Source organism: Myotis daubentonii, chromosome 3 (genome assembly GCF_963259705.1).
Source record: "Myotis daubentonii chromosome 3, mMyoDau2.1, whole genome shotgun sequence".
NCBI lineage: Eukaryota > Metazoa > Chordata > Mammalia > Chiroptera > Vespertilionidae > Myotis > Myotis daubentonii.
The window spans coordinates 159,565,257-159,592,328 of record NC_081842.1 but is presented as its reverse complement, the minus strand read 5'-3'; positions in this window follow the sequence as shown (position 1 = coordinate 159,592,328).

The following is a 27,072-nucleotide window of genomic DNA, read 5'->3' as shown; positions in this document are numbered from 1 at the left end:
TTATAGTAAAACTCGATGGCATTCCTTGTGATCCAAGATAATTTAGGAGGGAGAAGAGAGAATATACAAAAACAAAAAGGTATTCTTTGAAAAGGTCTTATAGTAATTAAGATTTTTCCCCTTATATATATATAATAAAGTTATTCAAAACTTACAGCCTTTTCAGAATGCAAAGAAATATCAATACATTGTTCTTCACACAGAAAGCATACTAATACCTTGCCAAAATATGTTGCCAAAGTTTTCAGGCCAATTGGGGGAATTTTGCCAAGAACACTGGAACAAATTTTAGTATTTCCAAATGTCACAATACATTTGCAGGACATGTACATTGCAGAAAAATATGACAAACAAGTGGTTAGGCAAACGTGATGTGGAAAAGTCACAGCCAACGGGTACATAATCCTTTGCAGCCTCTTCACAGCAGCACCCCTCAATCATCAGCATTAGTAGGCTTTCACAGTTGTGAAATATTTGCATACAGATGTGAAGTAATTCTTGTGTCTTACTCAATAAATGAGAATGGGGCTATATGCACCCCTGAGTTTTCAATTAATGTTGTTGACAGAATGAATGGCTATTTATGCCAACCAGCCTTTCATGTTCATTCATGGTACACAATACCTCAGTCTTAAAGATCTCATCTAAATGCCTCCCCTCTTAGGAGGGTGCTTATGGATTCCATTGTATATATAGGGTAGCATAAGGTTCAATGGTTCTATCTAATCAGCAGAGTGGCCCTTACATTTTAGCAAAGGCTGCTGAAGCCTTTGTTCTGCAGAGGGCCTTTATCCTTCCACTTCTACAATAACTCAAATGTCTGATTGTAAAAAGAGCTTAGGCAACAACTGCCTGAACTTAACTTTCCCAAGTATACCCATCGTCACCACATCCTAGCACTCAAACGTTTGAGGAAAGGATCTCTACACAGGAAAATGATTTTCCTATATGCAGTAAATTCTCCCTACACTCATGCATTTGACTGTGTGAACAGGGGCCTAGCACATAGTTGGAAACCAATAAGTGCTTACTGAATGGAATCAACAAGCAAGTTGCAAAACTATCAGCCTTGGCCACTGAGTATTCTAAGATTTCTGTAACATGATACAGGAGGTGGAAGGTGAGGACCACTTTTCACCCCGCCCATCTCACAATATGAGAAAGGTGTTCATAGTAAATGAGTAAAATTTCACTTTTCTACTGGGATTAGAAATGGAGAAGTCCAATGGGCTTACTCGTTATTCATATTAATTAAAATTAAAACAATAATTTTTCTTTCTATACAGACTTATTATTTAAAAAAGAAATTTCACAGATACACGATCTCCTTTTAGTTGCACATCACCCCTGTGAAATGGCTAAGTATTACTGTCTCCATTTTTTTTAGATGAGAACATTGAATGACTAAGCTTAAATGATGTCCCCAAAGTTGTATATTTAAGTGGAAGGGAAACCAGACTTCCATTCAGGTGACATCACAAACTGGGATACTGATGCAAATTTGTCAAATGTCATCTAAAATAATCCATTTTAAAAGTTCAAACTACATTTCCCAAGTTTTGAGACTCCATATAAAAAGTGCAGGCATATTTGTTTACTTCTACAAAGCAAATTAAATGTGTAATCCATGCATTATTGATGTTTATTAGTTTAATTCCAAGAAGTATATGTATTAAATTGCCTTTACAAGAGAAACTGTATTAAAACAACTTGTATTTACATGCCTTTTTAGTTTACTTGAGTGTTTATTTTACCACTAACTTTAGACAGAGATATAAACTGACACTATTTTCAAAATCTGACATCCTAATGGCTGTTCCCGGGCACAGACCAGGGGGGACTGTATGCCAGGGGACTCAGCCTGGGACGGAAATGTACCAAGACTGGAGGCTCCTTATTAAGGGTTCATGTGCAAACAAGCAAAGTCAGACCAAATGGTCACCCAAGGCCCTGAGTTGTAAACTAACCCCAAAGGATCTATTTAGTTTTAAAAACATTTGTTCATCATTTCTAGAAGAATTCCAGCAGTTCTAACCCATCTCTAACTTCTTATTCTTTTCAAGGGTAGCTCTTTTCCTGTTGAAATCATCTTTCTGCTCTATGGCCAGCACAGACAAGAAGAGGCAGACAGGCCCAGCACAGACCCCAGGACTCTTAGAGCTATTAAAGGGCAAACGCAGAGATGCCTGGGGCCAATGTTCATAGGATGCTCAGACACTCCGCCTGCAGGGGAAACCACTGCCCAATTTGCAGTTACACACTATGACTATAAAAGCATTTTAAATCTGGAAGAGAAACTTAGAGATTATTTCATACAAATATACTCATTGGATAGCTTAGGAAACAAATCGCTGAGAACTGAAATGACTTGCCCAAGTCAATGGCAAAGCTAGAGATAAAACATACCACTCAGAGTGGAATAAAATACATTTATTTATTTGTTTGTTTGTTTATTTATGAACACAAACAATCAAGGCCGACTAGTGGTGAGGCTGGTAAACCTGACTTGAGAGCCCAAGATTTCCACGTAAATATTGATTTACTTACAAGCCTTGAGACACAATGACAAGTCAGTTTGGCCTCCTTGCCTAAATAATGAGGTTAATATTTATTTCTGAAAAGGCTTCGATCTATCATCTAAAGCCTTAAATCATACTCATTCAATGCCATGCTTAAGCATTATAGTAATCAAAAGGCACAGCCAGTCCGAAACACCGAGGCTGTGGAGAGATGCTAAATAATGAGCCTGCTCCCACCCTGTGCATAGGTGATCATTGGTGAGAGAAGGGCATGGCCAGCAACCGCTTTTTCCTTGGTGCAGTGTGGAGTGGAGCAGGATGATTTATAAACCTCAACACACTGAAGACCAAAAAAATAAATCATTAAGTGGCATGGCTCATGATTCAACTTGCTTCCCCCATCCATCCCCCCCGCTTGCCCATCATGAGTAATAAAGTGCGTGGGCTTTAATAATTTATAGGAGATGTTGTTATAATGTGAGAATATTAACTTCGGTGAGTCTTTTAATTTGCTTGTTGATGGCAGCAGCATGCTGAAGGGTTTCTGCTACAGGACAGCTACGCTGCTGGCGCACAACTGTATTTTGACACTTCGGTCGGTCAGAGGCTCCTGGGGACTAGAGGAAACAGTTCTCTTGAGCACTGAGCTTATCAATTTGGTGCATGTCCCTCAGGGATTACATGCCCCAGAGAGAACTTAACCCAGAAGTTTGAAAGCACTTAGAATCATATTAGCACAATCACATACAACAATTCCCCCCCCCCCCCGCCCCCTTGTCCTTGCAGAAGCATAATGTGACAAAGCCTTTTTTTTTTTTTTTTTTTACCCAGGACTACTCTCCTCAGGTTTTCTGGGGGGGGTGGGGGTGGGGGGGATTGATGAAAGAGAACATTTAAAAACTAACAGAATGCAACACCAAGAAAGTCACCAAAATATTCCAGCTTTATCTGGGAATGTGGCCAATCTCTTCCCAGATACTAGTGTCCTTTAGAGATTCCCTGAGATGTTTTCCCATCACTCCACAAGTATGTGAGAATAGTGCTCCTCGCATATATCAGGAACAATTCCTCATTGCCCTGCCTTTGTTTCCACTCTGGAAGGGAAGAGCCATATAACACTTTAGTGAACATCAGAGAGAGAAAAAAACATACAAAATTTTTCATTGCAAAAATTGGGAGAATCAGAATGAGAGAAAAGGGAAGAGGAAAAACTTCACGAGATGACGCTTTGAGAAAAGAGCATCTGGGTGACAGGACTGACTAGACTGAGAGCATCAGCAAGTCCCCATTCCCAAATTTAACTTTGCTCCAGAAGCCGCACATATAAGTAAATGCTCACTCCTTTCTGTATTTCAAAGCAACATCGCAATATATATTTTTGTTTTTCTTTAAAAAACATGAAGCAGTAATTTCAGATATTAAAAATGAGGTGACAATATAGAAAGAAACCAGTAAAATGAGAGAGTTCAGGAATCATTGGTTTACAGTGAGGAAGTCTGGTGTTAATATCTTGTCACATGGTGGTGGAATGGCAATCAATGAGTGGAAAGTTGGACAGAATCAATTATTTAAAGCTAGGTCTCTCTCTCTCTCTCTCTCTCTCTCTCTCTCTCTCTCTCTCTCTCTCTCTCGTTTCTAAAGCTATTTCTACTCCTTTGAATTTTCATTAACTTTTTTTCCTTTGACCTGAAATATTTAGTTCTTCCCTCCAATTTAAGCTGAATTTAGGACTTTCTCAAATGACCAAACCCAAGAAATTCTCACCAATCACAATTGGCCATTTATTCTTGAAACTTGGCACTTGGACCTGCTTCCCTTATAGGTTCTAGCTCAAGGTTTGGTTTTTTCCAAAGATGATTTGTGTGTGTGTGCTTGTGTGTGTAATATGTGCATTACAACATGTAATTACTGGTGTGTGTGTGTGTGTGTATGTTGTGTTTTTTTTTCAAAACATGTAAATGCATATATATGTAATAAATCCCCTTTATAACTAAATCAACCAGGTCTATATGCCAATGCCCAGGCTCACCCATCCAATACCATACATTTCTGATATACTAAGACAAATGTTTAAACAGTAAACTTTTAATATTATTTTCTTGTATTTCAAAGTCCCATATGTTAATCAAGCCCCACCATTCTGAATAACACATGTGGACTAGTACATGTAGTGCTTTCTATCAGAGAGAATGGAAATGGAGCTCTGAAAGACAGGACAGTTGGGAAAAATATTTTAGAATTATCAGCTTACAACTACTAGTGCAGTTTGTTGTTGTTGTTGTTTTTACCCTCAACCAATGAAGGGGAAAATGCAAAGGTTAGTCCTGCTCCTCCCCTTTTCTTAAATGCAGTCTGGCTTATTTATTGGAGTCTAAATAAAGTTAGTAACTTGGTTAGAGCAATGGATCTTATACTTTGTTTAACAAAGGAACTTCTATTCACTGGTAAATCCTACATACAATCCAATATCTTGAACAGAACAGGGAGAAGTTAGTTTGGTTGAAATGGTGAGAGGTGAGCTGGAGCTCCCTGTCTTCAACTTTCCAAGGAGGGCTCTCGTTGGACTCCTGAAATTCAGTGAGATACAGCCTGACAATTCTCAATTATTCTCTCTCAATATTAATGTTTTTCTCTCTCTCCCTCTCCCTTCCTCTCTGAAATTAATAAAAATATATATTTTTTTAAAAGCAAATTGTCAGAGCAACAGGCAATAGTGCCAAGTGCAAGCAGACATCTTACACTGTTGAATTTTCCTGAGTGACTACTAAGAACTGCAACTCAATCAGGACTGAGGAGTTTGAGGATGGAAATTTTTCATGGCAAAAATTGGGTGAGTCAGTGGCAAATCAAGACAGTTGATCACCCCTTCAAGGGGACCCTCTAATGAGAGTCCAGGTGACAAGTCAAATGATGTCTTTCAATGCTGAGATAGTAGCAGCAATGACATCTTAACATAGAGAACACAGCACATTAGGATTCCACTGAGCCACGTGTGGTTCACACTGGAGAGTTCTAGGTTCTTTGATAGGGGAAAGAAGGGAGAGACAATGAAAACGTAGTCCTGTTAAAAACCACAACACAGCCCTAGCCGGTTTGGCTCAGTGGATAGAGTGTTGGACTGTGGACTGAAGGGTCCCACGTTCGATTCTGGTCAAGGGCACATGCCTGGCTCAATCCCCAGTAGGGGGCATGCAGGAGGCAGCCAATCAATGATACTCTCTTATCATTGATTCTTCTAACTATCTCTCCCTCTCCCTTCCTCTCTGAAATCAATAAAAAAGTTTAAAAATATAAATTTAAAAAAAAAAAGAAAAGAAACACAGAAGGCAGGTCTACAACAGCACACCCACACACTTTCAGAAAGATTTCATTTGTTTGTTTGTTTTTACCCCCAGGTTCTTCCTTAGAGTAGATAACAAGGCCCTGGCACAAAATCTCATTTCAGCCTCTAAAGTAAGAAAATTTACAGATGAAACTGAGCTTCAGTTCTTTTCACTCCAAATTTAGTGCCCGGTGTCCTACTAACCATATACCCTGGGGGTCCAATTTAGGGTCAAATTTAGGGTCACAGATGAGGACAACATAGGGGCCGCAATTCCATGGGATGCTATAATGCCTGCCACCCAAGGTCAACGCAAAGAGCCCTTCCCCCAGGCTGCAAATCCTTTTGTATCAGCCCTGCCTGTGGAGATTGGGCCCTGCTTAATTACAAGGCTGAATTCTTAATGTGCTTGGTGTTTGTCAAGTCAGAAAGAGGAAAAACTATTCTGTCTGTGATTTATGTGCACCCAACGACAAACTATATTATTCAAGTGAGAAGAGCAGATGGCCCCAAAACAAGGCGGTTATGGCCCACAATTATAATAATTATAGTACCCAGTGGATCTCCAGGATATCAAGTGAGCAAGGAATCTAACTGTTACCCCAAAGACACTTAAAGGGAAAGGAGTTTAAACTAAGCCCCAAGTAATAAAGCAAGTTGAGACCCTTTTTCGTCAAGATGAAAAAGGTTTATTTCCTCATCATAGAAGGCAGCACCATAGGAGAGTGTGTCCTGCGAAGACCATGACCCCAGGCAGGACAGGCAGCCTCTCTGGGAATGTCATCAGCTACTTCTGTGAACAACTTTGTGAGCAAGGACATTGCACTGATTTGGGTTATATTGGGAGAAACCTAACTTCTCAAAGGCTGATTTACATCAGTCATTTTTGTCCCTTATTTCCATTGCCGACAGTCTGGTTCTATTGTCTGCGACGATTAGATTTTGCAGTCCTGAAAATAGCCATGCAAATTACCAAAATGTTTTCCTTTTGAGACCTTATACATATTTGAATAAATTCAACTCTAAGCCTGTTAAATGGAATTAAATGAAATAGGCTAAACTGATGACTGAAAATGTAAAACTTTGGTAAAAGGCTCCCTCCATCCCACCCACTTTATTAATGGCCAATTGTAAATGACTTTCGCAAATGGAAACACCATTTGTCACTTTCTTAAACAAGTACTGCACTATATGTACTGTTTCAACTCCCCCCACTCAATTTAAGCGTCAAGATTTATAGCTCGTCGTGAGCTCCTCTATCTTTCTGTTCCTTCTTTGTACCTCTCCAAATGCTCAAGCAGCTTTTTTTAGAATAAAGTGAAGATAGTTTATACTGAACTCAAATGGAACATTCTGAGACTTTGACTTTCAAAAATTCTCCCCTACTCCCTTGATTCTATTCTCTCCCACGGTGTAGTTTTGAGTTCTTTCACTCCTGTCCCAGTATCATTCATATTCTATATGAGCCTACCTTTCAAAATTCCTACCCTGTGTATCCTTGATTTTGCTTTTGTTTTTTGTTATTTTGAAACCATTCTGTATAACCTTGATTAGCCACGAAAGATTTATTTGCTCCACAGCAAACAATTACACTAAAATTCCAAACCATTTCATTTCACTTGATCTTTCTGCAATGTGTGACCAAACTTTTGTCAACAAATTGCTTTAGTATTTACTTTATTTGTATAGAGGAGTATTTTATCAAAGATTACAGATGCCTGACACAACTTTTATATAGGCCACAGTAGATTAACAAGAAATGACCCCTACAAAAACACATACACACACTTCAATTTAATTCATGTCAATCAAATATCTGTTGGGTTTCCTTTGGTTAAATTGTATTTAGTAGGAACCTAAGTATTTGTCTGTGAACTCTGTTTTTTCTCTCTTTTCCTATTTATTTTTTTTATTTCTTTCTCCATTTCTCTTTCTTCTCATCCCTTTCTCTCACACACATACATCCTAACACAGCCATACAAACACATATACATATACGTGTGTGTGTGTGTGTGTGTGTGTGTGTGTGTGTGTGTGTGTAATCTAAGTCTTTCATCTACTTGCTTGTTCATCTGTGGCTTTCAAATAAGTATTTGACTTCTATAATCATATGGCTAGAAAACTGGAAAGCAAACTTTTGTGCATTCCCATGAATCAAGTATCTTAAACAATGAAATGCCTCTCAGTCATCTAACTTTGACTTTATAACCAAAAGCAATGCTTTCATGAAGGGAATCATTTCTATGAACTTGAAAAATTCAAGATAACTTCAGAAATTTCATCTCTTAAGTCTTTTTTTAAAATATACTTTATTGATTTTTTACAGAGGTAAAGGGAGAGGGATAGAAAGTTAGGAACATCGATGAGAGAGAAACATCAATCAGCTGCCTCCTGCACACACCCCACTGGGATCAAGCCTGCAACTTGGGCATGTGCCCTGACCAGGAATCAAACGGTGCCCTCCTGGTTCGTAGGTCAACACTCAACCACTGAGCCACACCTGCCGGGCCCTTCATTATTATTTTATTTTTTTTTACCTTTACAAATATTCACATGTCTCTTGTGGTATGAAAACATTTAGTAATGTAATTGTCCATATTTTAGAGTATTTATATTTTAGAAATTTCTCCCAAAATGCATTTGCCTAACTCTCCAAGATGACTTGACTTTTAGTTAACATAATAAAAGAGAAAAATAATCATCTCTCTTTGATGCTTACTGAGTTTAGAAAAATCTAATGAATTCTGATGTTTTAGTTGCAGTATTATGGAAAGGAAATAAAGACAACATCCATTAAAAGTAGTTGTTCTTTTCCTCTCTCTCAGTCCCTAGAGTTTATTCTCAAGAGGATTCTCAAGGCCATAAACTCATGAACCTTACTAAAGTGAAACACCTTCATAATATTTCTCCCAGGGTCAAAGAAAGAAAGCATTGAGCATGTGTGAGCATGCGGCTGATGCTTAAAAGGATGTAGTAAGTGGGTTTCATTGTACTGGCAGCTCTCATGGGTTCATTTTTTCTGCTACACTGGGTAGCATGTTCAGATCCAATTTTCAGTGCATGATTGCTCCTAGATATCTCTCAGTATTCCTGCTTCTGGAAAGTTCAGCTGTTCAGTCCTTGTTCCTTTTTCTAGGTGAAGGATGTGTCAGAAGGTGAAAGCAGACTGAGATTTGTTTCCCTGGCTGCTTCAGAACCCAGCTGTTGTGCGCGAGGCACACGGGAAGGAAAGGCTAGACTCTTGCCCCAGAGCTAGCTTCACAGGATAATGAAAACATTGGGGTTTTCTTTGCCAGTTTCCTAGCCACAGCCTTTATGCTTTTCTAAAGCCTTCTTCGGAGTTTGTTAATAAGTGTCACAGAGAAAAAAATAGGATCCAATGCTCATTCAAATAAGTTTAGGAAATACTGAGTAAAACAAAGTTAAAGCGTTTTGTTTTTTGTGTGTGTTCTCTAAAATGCCTCTCAGAGCCCTTAATATGCTCATGTGCATTGTGGATATTGGAGGGAGGTTTATGTAGTTCTTACTAGTCTTATTTAACCACTAAATGTGTGTGTGTGTGTGTGTGTGTGTGTGTGTGTGTGTGTGTGTGTGATCGTGTCTCAGAGGACTAGTATTCCAAGAAATACACCTTGGAAAGCATAGCTACCACTTCATTGCCTGTTAAAGACTAACAGCTCTTCTGCTGCTGACCTCTTCACCACGTGCCTTTATGTTATTCTTCTCCCCAGTTTCCTTACGCCCGTTTCTCTGTTCTATTCTTCTTATTCCTGCCCCCCCCCTTTTATTCTCTTTCAGAAATTTAAAATAACTGTTAAATGACTAAAATAGTGCCTCCTAGGTCCAGTTCAGGTCAAGGCTCAGGGAAGAGATCACTTAAGACCTTCACACTTGGCAGATTTACTTTGGGGTTGGAGTGGGTGGGGTGAGGAAGAGATACTAAGCAAGTAAACAAATACATAAGTGAATTTTTATCTACTCATTCTTGTAAAGTAAACCAAAGTGCATTTGGTATGCATAAGTCTTGGGTTCTTTTTGGAAGATAATGCATACTATTACAAGTTCTGAGTGAGCTACTCCCCCTACAACCTTGCTGTTAGTTTATAAATGAAAGTAAGTCTCATACCAAATTCGACCACACATAAGAACTTTTATTAAATGAAGTGTATTAGTAAACAGGTATAACACAGTTAATAAAACCTGTCTTAAGGCTTAATGGAGTGTCATCTCTCTGTATTCCCACCATGTTACCTGAAAGGTTCTCTCAAGATTGTTGATATAAGAAGGTCCAAACCTGTGGACAATTTTTATAAAAATTTATTTGAGCCAAACAGAGGATATACCTGAAAGCAAGATCTCAACAGACTGAGATAGATGCTTCCAAGAAATGATGGTTTGCAGCTTTTTAAAGATGCATTTGGAATTAAGGAGGGGAACCTATGGAAGATTATATGAAGGTGGGAGGAAGCAAGGCAGGTATCAGATTATAGGACAGTTAAGATTATGTGCTCTCTTCAGGGTGGTCATACTTTAGAAGGAGGGGCTATAAAAAGACTTTTCAAACATATGTTCACCTAGATGCACCGAAACAATGAACAGGGCTTGCACAAAGCAAAGATAAACCTTTTAGTAATGAAGTTATGTCTCTGGGGCATGATGACCCACCATGACCTGCCCAGTTAGGAATTTCTGATCAGATCATCTAGTGAGGCTACTTCCAGTGGCCCCCTCTTTTTCATCCCCCCCACCTTCATAGGGTGGGTGTGACAAGTATCCTGCTCCCCTCCTAGTCAGCATCCGGCCATCCAAGGTCTTCCCAACCAATGGCTAGACATGGGAGATATGGAGGTCAAGCTTTGTATTCCAATCCTTAAAAAAAAGTGTTTTCTAGTTTTCTATATCTTGTTCATGCCAAATATAACCAAATGTTTTAGACACATCCACCTTTATTTTTATTATTAATCAGAGTCCATTTCTAGCATTCATTCTGCTAGTTAACAAGGCACTAATTTCACCAATAAAAAATCCACTGTTGACATTCAGTATGCTAATTAGCATAACATATTTATCAGAGACAAAGGTAGCTGAAATGTTTCTAGTAGCCTCCACTGGAGTAGGCTTTCTGTACAGTGTTAGCTAACAGCCTCCCACCTTCCTGTTGGGGTTGTGAACTCCTGATTAGGACACTATCGGTATTTGAGTGTAACTTCAACTAACTCATCCTTAGATTATAAGATCTATTCTAATACATTTTATGTAAATTACAGTGTGGCCTCACTAAGTTCTATAAAGAAAACAACAGGTTAGTGACATAGAGTTTATCTGAGAAGGTCTCTAGGGCAAGGACAGATGATATCTAAAGATATTCAAGTTAATATCTGAGTGAAGAGAGCAGGTAGACTTATGAAGATCTTGGGGAATTTCATTCCAGGCAGAAGTAAAAGAAAATGCAGGGGTTCTGGTACAAAAGTGAGCTTGATGTGTTCAAGATGCCGACACAAGCCTAGTGTGACTGGTGCGATGAGACATTGTTCGGAATGAGAGATGAGCTCAGAGGGATGAAGAGAAACTCAATCACCCAAGGCCATTTTAAGGAGTTTGGATTTTATTCCAAATGAAATGGAAATTTGCTGCAGAGATTTAAGTAGGGGAGTGACATGGATTTTCTATTTTGAAATAGGTCTCTCTGCTGAGTGAGGAGAATGGATTGCAGGGGGCAGGAGAAGAATCTGTGAGAACACTTAGGAGGCTATTGCAGTTCATAAAAGAGATTCTGGTGGTCTAATTTAAGGTGGTATTAGGGAAGATGGACAGAGGAAGGTGGAGAGAAATGGGCAATGTTAGGATCTATATATGGGCATAGAGCCAAATGGACTTATTATGGATGAGTGGGAATTAGGAAGCAGAGTGAGAGTAAAAGAAATCAAACTTTAGTTTGGGGCTTGAGCAACTAGGTTGCTTGTGGTACCATTTATTAAAATGGGGTTGGACTGAGGGAGAAATACAATCTGTTGGGGAGCAGATGGGGAGTGTAATAAATATCAAAGAATGAAATCCTCAACATATAAGTCACTCCCTGTAAGCATGCAAATTCTAAACCAGTGGTTCTCAAGCCAGTTTCCTGCACTGAGCCTAGCAAATGTTCCTGAAGTGAGTGGAAATTGCTGGAGGCACACTAAGGCCTTCAGCAGCATCATGCCATCCGTTCTGTTCAGCACTCTCACAATCAAAAAGCTTATTCTTCTTATCATAAGAATCTAAAACTAAAATGTAGTTCCTTCTCATATAAAGATTTAGAAGCTCTACTGTAAGAGCCATAGGCTTCAGGGTTGTTATTGAGGAACTGAATACATCATGGCTTTCGGATTCAGACGATACAAGATCAAATTTTGGCCATGCTCCTGACTCACTCTCCGGCTTTAGACAAATCTGAAAGCCTCGGCTTTCTCATTTGCAAAGGGGAAATAATCTATCAAGTGAGCATGGAATAAAGTAATGCATATGAAAAAATTTTAAACTGCTGTATAATGTTAGCCATTACTTTTCTTACTATATTTTTTAAAAATTCCAGGTAACATAGGCCTCATTTGAGAATGTAGTGAATGTGAAACCCACTCAGCCTACTACATGCAAGGCCCTCATTTTATACGCCTTTGGTATGTGCAAATTATCAATTTTAACAAAAATCTCCTGAGCCTCCAAGAAGTTAGCCTGGATAATAAATGCCATTATCTATGAGCTAAAAGTCATTAGGCCGATGGTACACAAAAGTTCACTGCAGCAAAATCACTCCCCTTAAAGCTGCAGACTCTGAATCTCTATGAATGGGACCCAAGAAATCAATATTTATCAGTTACTGCCCTGGTGATGTTGATGTAGCTGGCCCACAGTTTAAGACCCAGGAAACTGGTTTCTAGGAGAGAAAACTGAAATGCAGAGAAAAAAAGTGATGAACCCAATAGCACAACGGATTGAGAGCCTTCTTTCCCACCTAGACCAATATGCTTTTCATTGTAGCTCATGGGCACCATCCAGGGCCTGCATTTTGCTGTTTCTTCTAAATAAGTAAACCTTGAGATGGAACAATAGTAAGAGCCAAGCTACTTTGATGCCAAAACAGTATGCTGATCTATGTTCCATCTAATCACAAAAATAAGCAAGTGCCCTTGAGACTAAAGCTTAAAGCAAATTGGAATGGGCTCAAATAAAGGATATCAACAGGCCCAACAAAAATTAGACAGAGAGTCTATACTTCTGCATATACTTGGTTCCTCCCATGTATTTAAGTTGGGGGTTCATTGGCAATTGTTGTTGTGGAATCCTATAGATATTTTAGGCCTGTTTTCTTTCATATGAGAATGCAAAATGATACATCATAAAGAGTGAGGGCTTTGGGGATAAATCGCCAATGTTTCTCAACCTCTAAGCCTCAGGTTCTTTCAGCATAAATGAAAAATGATTTTATCTACTCTGCAATGTTTTGTGAATAATGCACACAAAAGTACATGTAAGTTTCCTAGAAAATAGTTAGCACTTGTTAAATATTACCTTTGTTGTTGTTATTATTAAGCTGTGTGTACAACATGCAAGATACTGTAGATACCAGGTCAGTGATGGCGAACCTTTTGAGCTCGGCATGTCAGCATTTTGAAATACCCTAACTTAACTCTGGTGCCATGTCACATATAGAAATTCTTTTATATTTGCAACCATAGTAAAACAAAGACTTATATTTTTGATATTTATTTTGTATATTTAAATGCCATTTAACAAGAAAAATCAACCAAAAAAATGAGTTTGCTGACACGCGTGTCATAGGTTCGCCATCACTGTACTAGGTGATCATGGCACGGTCCCTGTCCTCAAGAAATGTGCACAAGTAGGGGAGATAGACAAGGAAACAAATTACTGTAATAGTATAATTTTAAAAGAGTAGACTCTGGAAGCAGTTTGAAATCCAATTCTGCCACTTAGGGGCTGTATAATCTTGGACAAGTTACTTAACCTAAGATGAAATTTCCTCATTATACTTGCCTCCTATGGTTGTGATGATTACAAAGACAATGCATGAAAACACATAGCGCAGAGTCTGGAACATAATTAAGTGCTCAACTAAGTGCCCATTATCATGTTCAACATGTTATATTAGAAGTGGGCAATGGGTGTGATAGCCGTACCATGGAAGGCACCAAGCCATCTCAGAGGCAAGGACGGCTTCTGTGTACAACAGCTTGTGAAGGAGGTGAGGCCAGAACTAAATCTTGAAGGTCATGTGGAGATGACCCGGAGAGGAGAAAGGAGTGTAATGCTGAGCAGATGATGCAGTTACTAAGAAGGTGGGATGCAATCAAGAACTACACATAATTCAGCTGGGATGCAATGAGGAGAGCAGAGCAGACGGACATGTGAAGGAAGTTGGGAAGATGAGCAAAAGTAGTGAAGAAAGGGTCTTCCGCAGGGCTGAGGAGCTTGGACCCCATCCTGTAGGAAACCCAGAATCTTTCAAAGATTTTAAGCAGAGGAATGGCATGACTAGGTTTGTATTTTTAAACAATAAGAATAAAGATTATACTCAATGCCTATGAATTTTTTTCTGAGCTAAATTACTTTAAAACAATTTCCATTGCTGATTTAAGAGACTTTGCACAGATGTGAAAGCACACTTTTTTTCCTGACAGAAACTCATTTATGTTCTAAATTCTTTTATCCTATCATTTGCCCTCATTTGTGTTTATGCCACCTGTCACTTTAGTATACTCCGTGATTTTAATGTATTTCTCCTTCTTCCAGATCATTATTAAATGCGCTAAATAAAGCCAGACCCATCACTGCCTCAGGCACTGCCCCCTCAACACTTCCACCTGGTTCAATATGTTGATTGTTATTGGCATAATACCTCCAAACTCCTTGAAACTTCCTTCATGTGCTCTAGTTCATGTCTGTGAGCAAGATAATTAGAGACACGTTTTCTCTTTAAACACGGCTCTCTAGCTTGGTCCTGTGAGCCTTGACCATCTTGACTTAATCCCTCACGAGGGCACAGATATGGAGTCCAGAAGACACATTACTTGATGAGGTACCTGTAAATCAATGGACTCTTCGATACAAATGTCCTAATGAATAGACCCAGTCAATATTTTCATTCTGTAGTACAGTGATTGGGGAGTGTGTGTGTGTGTGTGTGTGTGTGTGTGTGTGTGCACGCGCATGTGTATGTATACTAAATGTGTTGGGGAGATGGACTTCTAAAGCCGGAGTTCATGGCTTTGAAATCTCTTCTTTACAGAGAAGCCAGTGTGCAGATATCTTTCATGTAAATCTGGAAATGCATAAATTAGTCACAGACATCTTCTGAAGCAGTACGGTCACCCTGCTTCTCCATCTCTCAACTCCACCCTCAGTTCTACCACTAGCTTCCAGTTCTTCAGGAAGTCAAACCCAGGGCTCAAGGGCATTCAAGAGTGGCACGGGAGCAGAAAGGGGAAAGTCTGTCCCCACTGCTGGAGGCAACTCTAAAAGCATACACCAGTAAATGAAAAAGCATTGAACATAAACACAAAATAGCGCAGACCATTCTTCTCTTGGCTCCTAGATTTTGCTTTTCCATTCATCTCTTCAACAAACATCTTCTGAGGGCCCATCTAAATGAAAAATAGTTGGTCTTTGTCTTCAGGAAGCTAAATTGGAATGGAGAGCAATGACGAGGGGGGAAGTGATCCAGAGCTTATGTTTTCTTGCACTTTAAAATTTTCCCATATCCAAAATGGCATCTCAGAGAGTGATTCTCTTATAGACGTGCCCCCAGCTGATTATGTTGGGAGTTTCAAAATCGACAGCTTCAGATTGCATATGCCAATCGTCCCACCAGATCCATGTCTTACATCACTGCCTGCGTATACCTCACACTTCCCCAGGCCCACCCACAGCAGCCAGCCTTAGCCCCTGGTGCCACAGTCAGAGCTGTCCCTGGAAGCATTTGGAGCCTGAGCATCTCAACCAGCTCAAGCCCTGCCACAGATCATCAAGTGGAGGAGGAAGCCACACTGTTAGCAACTCCTATAGCTTCCCTAACAGAAACTGTGGCGATGAATTTTAATGAGTTCCAGAGAAGAGGAATAAGGCATGAAGCTCCCCTGAGCCCTACTCCCTTCCATCGGACAACAAGCACAGGACCCAGAGAAGCTGCCTGGTTGCCCTGAACAAGGAGCGGGTCTAATCATCTGAGCTCCTCTACCGTACTTGGAATTTTGCAAAGTCTGCCTATTTCTGGTCCTATGTTGCTTATCTGGGCTCAGTTTCTCTTTCCAGGTTGTGTCCCTTCACATTCATCTCAGTGAGGGTAGAAGAGTTTTCAGAGAAATTGTACTTTTCTAGCTGTTCGTTCCTAAAGGCTAATTTGCTGCATGGTCTCTGTTTTATAAAGGTACCGACTCCCAGTCTTCAGCTCTGTGAGTCCTGTCACTTTCCATGTGAGGCTGCCTCCGCATGCATTAGCATTCAATTCTAGTTCTCAAATTGGTCAGGCACTTTGCACTTTCCTGAGCAAGTTCATTGAACATCTGGGCTGTGAGGCTGCTAAGAAGATAACGGACAACACCGCTCACAGGCATCTACACCGCTCACAGGCATCTTCTGCTCGGGTTACCTACTGCAAACATCCCAAACGCTAGCAGAGCAGCTTTCTTTTCTGGCTTTGGGTGATAGTCTTAGATTTTCATTTCCTGCTCTGCTTTTGAGTACTAGATCTCCATCTGGAATGTGAACAACCATGGATTTACAAGGGCCGTTCCATTGATAAAGGGCATACAATCCCCACAGAGAACCCTTTCCTTTTCAAAAACAAAATTGGCTTCTTAGTTGTACCACGAAGGTAGCAGAGCTCAGATCTATGTCAATGTTTCTTTAAAAGGTGTTTCTATTGCATACACCATTCCTGTAGCATAATTCTAAACTATTCCCTGTAGAGATACCTCCACAAACAAACACAGTTCAGTAAGTAGCCCTTTGCCAGGTCATTGGAACTAAAATGAACAACAACAAAAAATTCCACCCACTCTTATTTCTGCCAGTGACCTAATGCTCCCCTTGAAATGTGGACTGAGCAACACCCCTGGGCATAACCTTAGTCAGTTATGGACCTTCCCCCAGCGATCGCCCTCTTTATTTTCAATTGCTGAGTTTTTACAGCTACATAACAAAAACTCTATCGTTTAAAGGCCATGTTGCTTGTTTTCCCTTCCAATTATAAGGAGTATATCTTTGTCTTTGCAGCCTAGGCAAGGCAGGGAGAATAAAAGAGCATTAAATTGGTATATTAAGTGATTTATTTTTATCATAGGTAGTTTGGATAATGGTACTCGACCCAGACATTTCACTATATCAAAGCGTCGGGAAACAAAGCTTAAATAGTAAAGTTTTAATAGAAACATCAGTTCTCGGTCATCATACAATAGTTTCATGGATCCCTTGCCCCAGAATCTCTGGCCATCACTCATAATGTACTGTTCCCAGTCCACTCAGAGGCTACTGCCTAAACAAGATTGACTATTACAAAGGGAAGTACAGAAAGTTTCCCATGTAATGTCACCATTTTTTTTACATTCTGAGAATTCTTCCCCAGGCACCGGCATAGTTTTAAAAGCAGAAAGGTGACCATATCTTTATGACAATTTTTCCCCCCTTGGTCTGAGGTTGGAACACAAGAACAAAATAGCTCTTTTTGTTCATTGTACCAAGAAATTCCCTCCTGGATCTATCAAGTGTGACTGTTCACCTAGCAAATAGCTTGGGCATATCTAGACATAAACACCATATGAATAAAACATATTGCAATTGTTGGATATAGTTACGTTTATACAAAGACAAGGTGTTCTGCTGTACCCTATCTCCAGAAGTTCACAGTAATCATTCTCAACTGTGACACTTTATCTTATTAACTGAATAAAAATACTTTTAATTATCTCTGTTAACTCTGTTTATTGTGACAGTATATGCATCGTTAATTTGGAGAAGTTTTTTTTTTTTTAATTGTTACTGAAATATAATGGCATGTCTAGGCTGAGTTCTGAATTGGTGTTTTATAAAGGTTGAACATTTGGTTTCCACATTTCAACTCAGACATTTATTTATAAATTTTCTTTTCTGTTAACTGTAAATGCAGTCTTTTAAAATGAAGACTGCTTGGGGGGAAGGACCACTAATTAGTCAGATGTTGATGTTTTACAGATAACCAAAAGTTCTGCAAAATAAGCAACTCTGTCGAGCGCCAGTTGCTGTACCCTGTCTAAAGAGAATATGATCCTTACCGTGACATTAATCTAGATCCCATAGTGATGTACAGGCTGAGAATAGCACCTTGATTTGCACTCACCGGCTGAAGAAGAGGCCTGAACACATCACCATTTCCGGGTGAACCGCCAAAGCCCAGCACAGCTGTGAATTTTTTTTTTAATGTCTGCCTTCAAACCACCTGCAGTGCCTTTAGTACCTCATTGCCCTGGGCACTGACCCAGTGGAGATTTCCCTATTCACCAACAATCTAAAGCAATTTGCACTTATTGACACCATAGCAACTAATTGGTCTTCATGACCTGCAAACTTTCAGGAAGGTCAATTTAAGCCACCTTTGTTGTGTCAGGGATCAATGTAAAATTTCTCAAATCAGATGCACTTCTGCTCTTTAACCCCACCGGAAAGTTGTCTGAAGTTTTCTTAGTGGCCTCGATGGGAAGGCATTAGACTTATCCAGTCTGCGGTTTAAAGACTGATATAACCCCGTTTGTGATTCCTATGTGAGGAGGAAATAAAACACACGAATATATCTTCTAGAAAGATCATTAAATTTTATTGAATTCTTTCTATAAATTAGGCCTGGTGCTAACTGAGATGTTTGTTTGTGTGTGTGTGCGTGTGTGTGTGTGTGCCTGTGTTTGTGTGTTTTGTGTTTTGTTTTGCGTTTAATCTTCCTAATACCAGATTAAACCAGGGAAGCAGTGTATGAAGTATTTAATGGAACAGACCCTGGAGTCAGACTGTCTGCATTCAAATCCCTGAGTCTTGCTTACCAGGTGTATGACCTTAAGCAAGTTACCCAACTTCTCTGTGCCTTCATTTCCTTGTCAGAAAAAAAAGTGGGGGCGGATACTAGCATAGGATTGTTTTGGAGATTTAATAAATGAATACATTTAAAACACTTAGAACTTTACCAGGTACATAGTACTTATTAATACACATTAGTTGTTACTGTTATTATCCTTATCCTATATTTTGGACTCAGAGGGCCAAGGTTTAAAAGAGGTAGAGCCAGATTCTGAGACTAGCAATGTATTGCACTGTATAAGTAATTCCTAACAAGTTGGGTAAGCACTATTGGTGTTACAGGAAATAATTGTAGGTGGCACACAGACAGTACTTCATTACTACATATATTCAGGTGAAATTGAAAAATGTATAACTAGTCTGTGAAGTATATGGTGTAGGTAGTATTGTTTAGGTTACGGTCAAGTAAGATTCAATTTTAAGAAAAGTATTATGTAAACTGTAGTACAAAAATATACAAATATGGCCAAAAAAATTAAGTAGTTTGTACATGAATATGTAGCATTTGCGAACACTCTACTGTAATATACTGCCTCCTTACACTGTTCTCATCTGAAACAATAGTTTTCTGAATCCAAGTTAAGTACCTCCATAGAAATGAAGTACCTGTGCTCTATCACTATTTTGAATTCAACCAATTAATGAAACTAAATTATATACCTGTGATATACTCAGAAATCTGCTTAATGAAAAGATCTATGTCTTCAAAGAACAAGACCCAAAAATTATGAACAGGAGCTCAAAAACTCACTACCCATATGGCAATTTTTATAAGTAAATACTCAGCTATATAAGTTCAGGGAAGGAAAATTTGCATGCACTGGAAAAATCAGAAAAGGCTTCATGCAAACATGGAAGCAGAGTGGGGCTTTAAATATGTGAATGGAAAGGGAAAGGCCTTTCACTTGTTAGGAAGCTCATCAGAGCACAGAGAAGCTCAACTATGGGACTTTGAAAAAGTAGAAATACCACGTTTGTTTTTGTTTTGTTTTTTTTAGAGAGAGAGACATTGATGTGAGAAAAGAACATTGATCAGTTGCCTCCTGTATACACCCCAACCAGGGATAATTGGCAACCTGGTTATGTGCCCTGACCAGGAATTGAACCTGTGATCTTTTGGGCTACTGGATGATGCTCCAACCAACTGAGCAACACCAGCCAAGGCTTGTACTACGAACTTTTACATCCGAATCTCCAAAGGAGTGGACAGGGTGTTGTGTGTTTTTCCCCTTGTACCCTGTTGATTCTGTGGCACATGTGGCTGTGTCCTTTTCTGGTAGGTTATTTCTGCTTTCTGGAGGCGGAAGAGCTTTTCTCCCTGCAGCTGCCCAGGAGAGAGCTGTTGTCTCTGTGGCTACCTAGGCGAGCAGCCCCTACCCAAAACAGCCTGAGAGGGGAAGAGATTGGGCTTTGGGGTGTAGTTCATCTCTCCTGCTCTTTCTCTGATTGTTTTTTTCAGACTTCTCCAGGTGCTTGGTTTGTGTGGTAGGCAGAATTCCATGACGGTTCCATAATCTCTATGAGGTGTTAGTATCTACTTCTGCCCTTGAGTGCTGTCTGAACTCTGACTTGATCCTGGCTAATAAATATGTAAACTTGATGGCATGTCACTGTTATCTAAGATTCTGTCTTAGCAGACTGGAAAGAGAGATTCTCCTATAAGCCTGACAAAGCAACCAGCCAAGGTATGAATTCCCTATGGAGAGAGGCAGGGATCTGCAGGTGGCACCTGAGGCCTGAGGGCATCCAGCTGACAGCTAGGGAGAAGCCAGGGCCCTCTGTCAATGAGCTGCAAGGATTTGAACTTCTCCAACAACCTAAATGAACTTCGAAGTAGATTCTTCCGTAGTTGGGCCTCCAGATGAGAACTTAGCCTAGCCAACTCCCAGATCATAGCCTCCTGAGATCCTCAGAAGAGGACCCCAGCAAACTATGCCCAAACTTTCAAATCCACAGATAATCGACAGACAGGTGATAATAGATGCCAGTACTGTTTTAAGCCTCATAGTCTGTGGTGATTTGTTATGCAGCAATAGGAAATTAATCATCTGACTTTAACCTAAACAAATGAAGGGGCAAAAATCACGCTAAGGTCTGGAATAATGACACAGTTTGACTCCCTGCTTCATCCTCTGCAACTAGTTATAGTTTATCGTGGGCTTACATTTTCCTTTGGTGACTTGCAAGAATGAGCGGTTCTACCATAGGCTGAAAGTCTGACCCTCTTGAAGTACCATTTTAAATCTGATCTCATTTCTAACATACACATAAATCTTAAAAAGCAGAAGGACATAAATTCAGATAGATAAAAGTTGTTAATGATAACTTCTTTACTCCTTAATACAGAACTGATAATATGCGTTCATTGCAGGAAGTAAATCATAACAGGATAGGGATCATCCAAAACAACAGCATGAAAAATGCCCATTGTTAATACTGTCCAGTATTTCGCTGGCCTTTTTATATACATAGTATCCTCAAAAGCTGGTGCCATGCGTCCTTTGAACCAGCATTATTGAATTAACAATAAACCATGCATGTTTTTCCAAGTTATTTACTGACCTTTAACATCATTGTTAGTTTTCTGTTTCTTATATAAGATCCCATATTACATAGTTGATTTAATTTATTTAATCAATTTGCATAGAGCCTGGATTTGAAAGGACTCTAAAGATTTCTGACAAGTTAGGGAAATGTTAAATGAGCATCAGTTTTGCTCTGAACCACATCAGGGTTCATATTTACTAAGGCAATTCTAGGAAACAAATACAATGATTTGATTATTAAAGCTGTGAAAGCAATTGTATGAAATGGAAGAACACGCCTGTGAGAGATAGGGGTATCAGTTTTAAAACTTTAGAATAAAGATTGTATTTGAAGTTTAAATAGTTTAAGCTGCTAAGAGAATAAGAGAGAGGGGGAAGAATTGACAGCATAGTCTTGAAAATCACTCATAGTTGAAGAAACTGGTCTGGGAAGTAACCCCAAAACGTTATTTAATGGCTCTAAGCCCCACTATCCAATTCTGAATAAAAGAAAAGGCTGGATTCGACAACCTTTCAGTTCTTTTGCAGCTCTACTATTTTACATCCATCATTAAGCTACTATTTTTGGCTAGATGCTGGGAAGCAAAGATGCAATAAGAAGAAAGTACACAGTATCTTTGGTGATAATGGAGACAATAAGAATACTTTGTATTGTGTCTTTCTGGGGAGTTCAAAATATTTTTATCTATACTATACTAGCAATCCCAGCACCTTTACTATGAAACAGAACAAGCATTATCATCATTTAAAGGATAAAGAAACTGAGACACAGGAGAGTTAAAGGAAAGAGATTCTTTAGTGTGATATATTGCCTGAATGAGGCAGAATGCTTATCAGGAGAAAAACTAATGACATTATAAAGAGCATAGAAATACTGGTGGGAGACATCACATTCTCGCACTCTCCCTCACTCCCCCCTCCTTTTCTGCTCCTCCCTATCTCTCCTCCTCCCTCCCTCTTTCCTCTCAATTACCTTGCCCCTCTCTGTAAAAATAGATTTGGTTACAGAATATTTGACATTCAACAAAAGAGAAATAATTGACATGTTGGGCGATCAGGAAAATAGGTATTTTTCCTTCTGGTTATTTTAAGTGTGTTTCTATTTTGGGTTAATGAATAAAGAGTAATTATGTTAGATACTCTGTCATTTCTGAAAAGCTGTCAGTTTTCTCCAGTCTTTAAGGACTGGAGCAGCTATCAATGGGATTTTACTTATGGAAAGAAACAACAGAGCTGCCGAATCTATGCCGTGAGAGTTGAGCCTCATTTTGTTCTTTAGAGAAAGCCAATTTTTAAGCTGTCTTATGCCTTCAAAAGAGACATTCCCAATATGCTTTAAGAAGTATTAAAAATTGTACCCTTTCTCTATGTTCTAGTTGCGCTCTTTTGGGGGTGCCACTACCTAAAAGTTGAAAAACAACCACCAACATCAAAAAATTCACATTAAAACACACGCTCCACCAGCAACCAGGACTTCCTAATGGCAATAACCATCTCCAGAGGAAGTCATACTTAAAAGTGATGGCACGCCTCGCACAAGTTGAATGGTGGACTATATTTACTTAAAAGTTCTTGAAAATGTTGCCAGAGAGGAATTTTTCTCCTTTCATTTGCCTTTGAAGAGTGACTAGCCTGCAGCAATCTCAGCTATATTTTTCCCACGGTGACACAATAACAATCCCAAGTGACACACCCTCTGAATGACTGGAAACTGGGTTAGGCTGCAGGAGCTTGAGACTCAAAACGCAGAGGCCAAACCTCCTATTACAAGGCTCTAGCAGTGACGGGTAGCTCCCTAGCCTGGTTTCCTAGTTATACTATCCTAGAAGGGCTTCACTCTTTCCCACCTCCTGACTGGTAAACACCAAAGACCAACCAACATCAGCAAAGACCGCCGTACATTGTTGCTACCAATCAGTTTTATTTATTTATTTATTTATTTATTTATTTATTTATTTATTTATTTTTAAATTCTTTATTGTTTAAAGTACTACCAATCAGTTTTACCAACACTTGAAAGTGTTACCATCATTTAAAACATGTACAAACGGACACAAGAACAATTCAGTTGAAAAGATTCTTCACTGTAACATAGTGAACTGACCCCTGAGATATTCCAAGGCCTCTCAGCTAGCTGGTCCATGAAGAAATGCTCTACTTCTGTCCTTTGACCAGTGTCTCAGAGCAGGCATTTAGTAAATATTTGCTGATGTGTGAATGAATGCACGTGTACCTATACTTTACCGGTGGGAAGAGAAAATTGGCAGTTACACAGTTTAATGATGCCTGACACGCTGGTGAACACCAGAATGGTGAAGGGCATGGATGCATGGGGAGGTGGGGAGAGCTAGTGGGAGGGGATAGCTCTGCTCTTTTTGTGCTGACATTTTATTCACTAGTGTGATGCCAAACCAGGTATATATCCCCACTCAAAGGGGTTCTGTAGCATCCTGAGTAAGTATCAGTAAATGTTAGCTATTTTTAAAAAATTGCTTTCAGAGAGGAAGGGAGAGTCAGATAGAAACATCAATGATGAGAGAGAATTACTGATCAGTTGCCTCCTGCACATCCCTCACTGGAGATCAAGTCCACAACGAAGGGCACGTGCCCTGACTGAGAATTGACCTCCTGATTCATAGGTCAATGCTCAACCACTGAGCCATATGGCTGGGCAGATATTAGTTTTAGTATTACTATTATTATTCTATTATTATACTCAGAAGACATACAAATTGAATTTATATTTCTATAGCAAATGTGACTATAAAGGCACATGACTATTTAAAAAAAACCCTCTTGAATGTACAGGGTGGGACAAAAGTAGGTTTACTGTTGTTCATATGGAAAATCCTATATAACAAAGAGCTAATATGCTAATTAGACCAAACAGCAGAACAACCATCTGGACGACCTTCCGGATGAAGCAGGGGCTGCGAGGGCAGAGTCCCTTGCCTGAATTCTGTGCATTGGGCCTTTAGTAATCAATAATTAATAAATAATAATACAAGAATAAACTCTGTGTTTCACATACTCATAACTATAAACCTACTTTTGCCAAACCCTGTATATTCGACTTATCCAACAAGCTTGGTACCTTTAATAGCTTTCTCTCCTCCCATAATCTGAACTCCAGACATTTTATAAAAGGTTCCCTCCCCCAGTAATTGTTGTCTAGTATCCCCTTTGGGGTAAATTCAAGCAAGCCAGACCTCTAATTAAGCTAGGTTTCCTAGGCATTGAGCTGGGCACAGAGGTAGATTGGGCTGTATTTAGCTACCATGGATGATGATAATAATAATAATAATAATAATAATAATAATAACTCTAGTTTATTGAGAGTTTACTATGTGTCAGGTGCCTCATTAAGCACTTATTTTCATGATCTTATGTAATCTCTCAAAAACCATACTGAAATGTGCTATTACTGCTCCCATTTTTCCGTATGAAACTTCTGAGGCTCAGAAAAGTTAAATAACTTTTCCTGTGATCATCGTGGAACTCTCTCACTCTGAATAAAAGCAGACTTTCAGAAGCAAGGGCATAAGCCAGCGTGAACTGAATCAGATCTGTACATCCAGCCATGCCTCAGCTAAAACACATTCTAAGCATGGAGTTTTGAGAGATGCCCTGAACTCTAAATTTTCATAGGCTCCCAAGCTTTAAACTCCAAGCCCTGGGCCTCAGAGCACCAGAGGTCCCTCAGCCTGGCCACGGGCCTCAGCTGAGGTTCGATCCTGAGCAATCAGCGGGGAGCCCTCCTTCGCTAGTTGATACAGATCTCCATCAGTAGTTTCTATCTTCTTGACTTCCTGGCAAACAAGCTGATAGTCTAACAATCACATTAGCTACAATGAATCACAGCATTTTTGGAGTTCCTTTTTGATGTTGCCTCCAGGTTCTGCATAGTATTTTTTCACTTTTTAAGGTTGACTTGGACTTTGGGTGCCACCAAAAGTCATTGAGATCTAAGTCTGATAAGAAAAGTAGAGAATCCAGCAGGGTAAATACTGGATAATATCAATCATCAAATGTAGCTATAAAGTAAGATTTATTCTGAGGGAAGTTCCCAAAGAAGAGTTTTGAAGATGTGCAGATGAGGACATCATCACCGGGCTCTATATGAGGCCTCTCAGAGCTGCTGTTTGGATGTATAAGTCCAACGGGTGTTTAAACAATCAGAATTTTCTTATGTTTTCTATGACCTCTCTCACCAGGCTAGCTAAATGCCCCCTCTTCATGAGTCTCAATAGATATAAATAAACATTTACTGACTGTTTACTCAGTGACAATGAACCAGTCATTCAGTGCACTATCATGTTTTTCTCATTACAGCCCTATGGAATTAGAATTATTATTCCATTTTACACATAAGAAAACTGAAATATAAGCAAACCCTATGCCACCTATTTCTTTTTCAATCAATTAGTATTTAATCAAGGTCATGCTTAGGAGAATGCTTTCTTTCCACCATTCACCACTGTTTTAGCCCTAACCTTTCTAAGCCCCTTCAAGAAAAAATATTTGTAGAAATCAGCACTTCTTTCTTTCTAATCAATCAAATGACAAACATACGTCATAACCTCTTCTCAAGAAAAAAATGAATTTTTAGGCTCAAAAACTAAAGTGTGTGTGTGTGTGTGTGTGTGTGTGTGTGTGTGTGTGTGTGTGAGTGAGATATCTTTACATAGCTAAGAAATAACCAGAAATAATGTAATTTATTTAAGGTAAGGTTTGAAGATTACCTGAAAGCTCTTACATTTGGAGGATAGTGCCTGCGTTACAGATTGAATATTATTCCCAAGTCTCATTAGGGTTTTCAAGGAGAAAGTCATCCTTCTATCTACCAGCTAGTAGAGTATCTGCCAATAGAATTTATAGTGCATGAGTGATCATTAACTCCTACTTCTTTAAAGTGCATTTTCTTTTACAGACCTTGACAGTTTAGATATAGGGCAAAAGCTTCCTTTATTGACTTGTAGTTGAAGAAGATGAAAAGGGTATTTTGAAAAGAAACATTAATAAAAATAAAGGTTGAATCATATGAGCCTTTAAGGAAGAAGATAATAATAACATGCATATGCCAGTTGCAGATATTTTTCCTTCGTATTAAATATCATATCATATTGAATGCCTGAAGATATTAACAAAAACATTTTTATACCTCATAAAATCAGATATGACACTAACTAAGGCAATATTTTCAAACCAATTGTTACAACTCTCAAGCACATTGTTAAATCAATTTAGTGCTTGTGCATGGCATTTTTTAAAGAAAGGAATAGAATACAATAGAATACAAAAGAAAATATTAGAATAGAATCCAGTAAATCAGCCTGCGTGACACATGGTAAAGTTAAGTTTTGTATTATCAATGTAAACTCCATATTTATTGCTATTCCCCCAACAAATAAGAGGACAGTATTTGGCACATAATAGGCAATACATAAACATTTGTTGTTAAATGAATAAATGTGTGTGTGCATTTATATACATACCTATTAATCTTTTACTGGGTCAAAATATAAAACGTACTTCTTAATGTAGGACAAAAGTTGGGCAAGTTTTGTGTGTATACACACACATACAT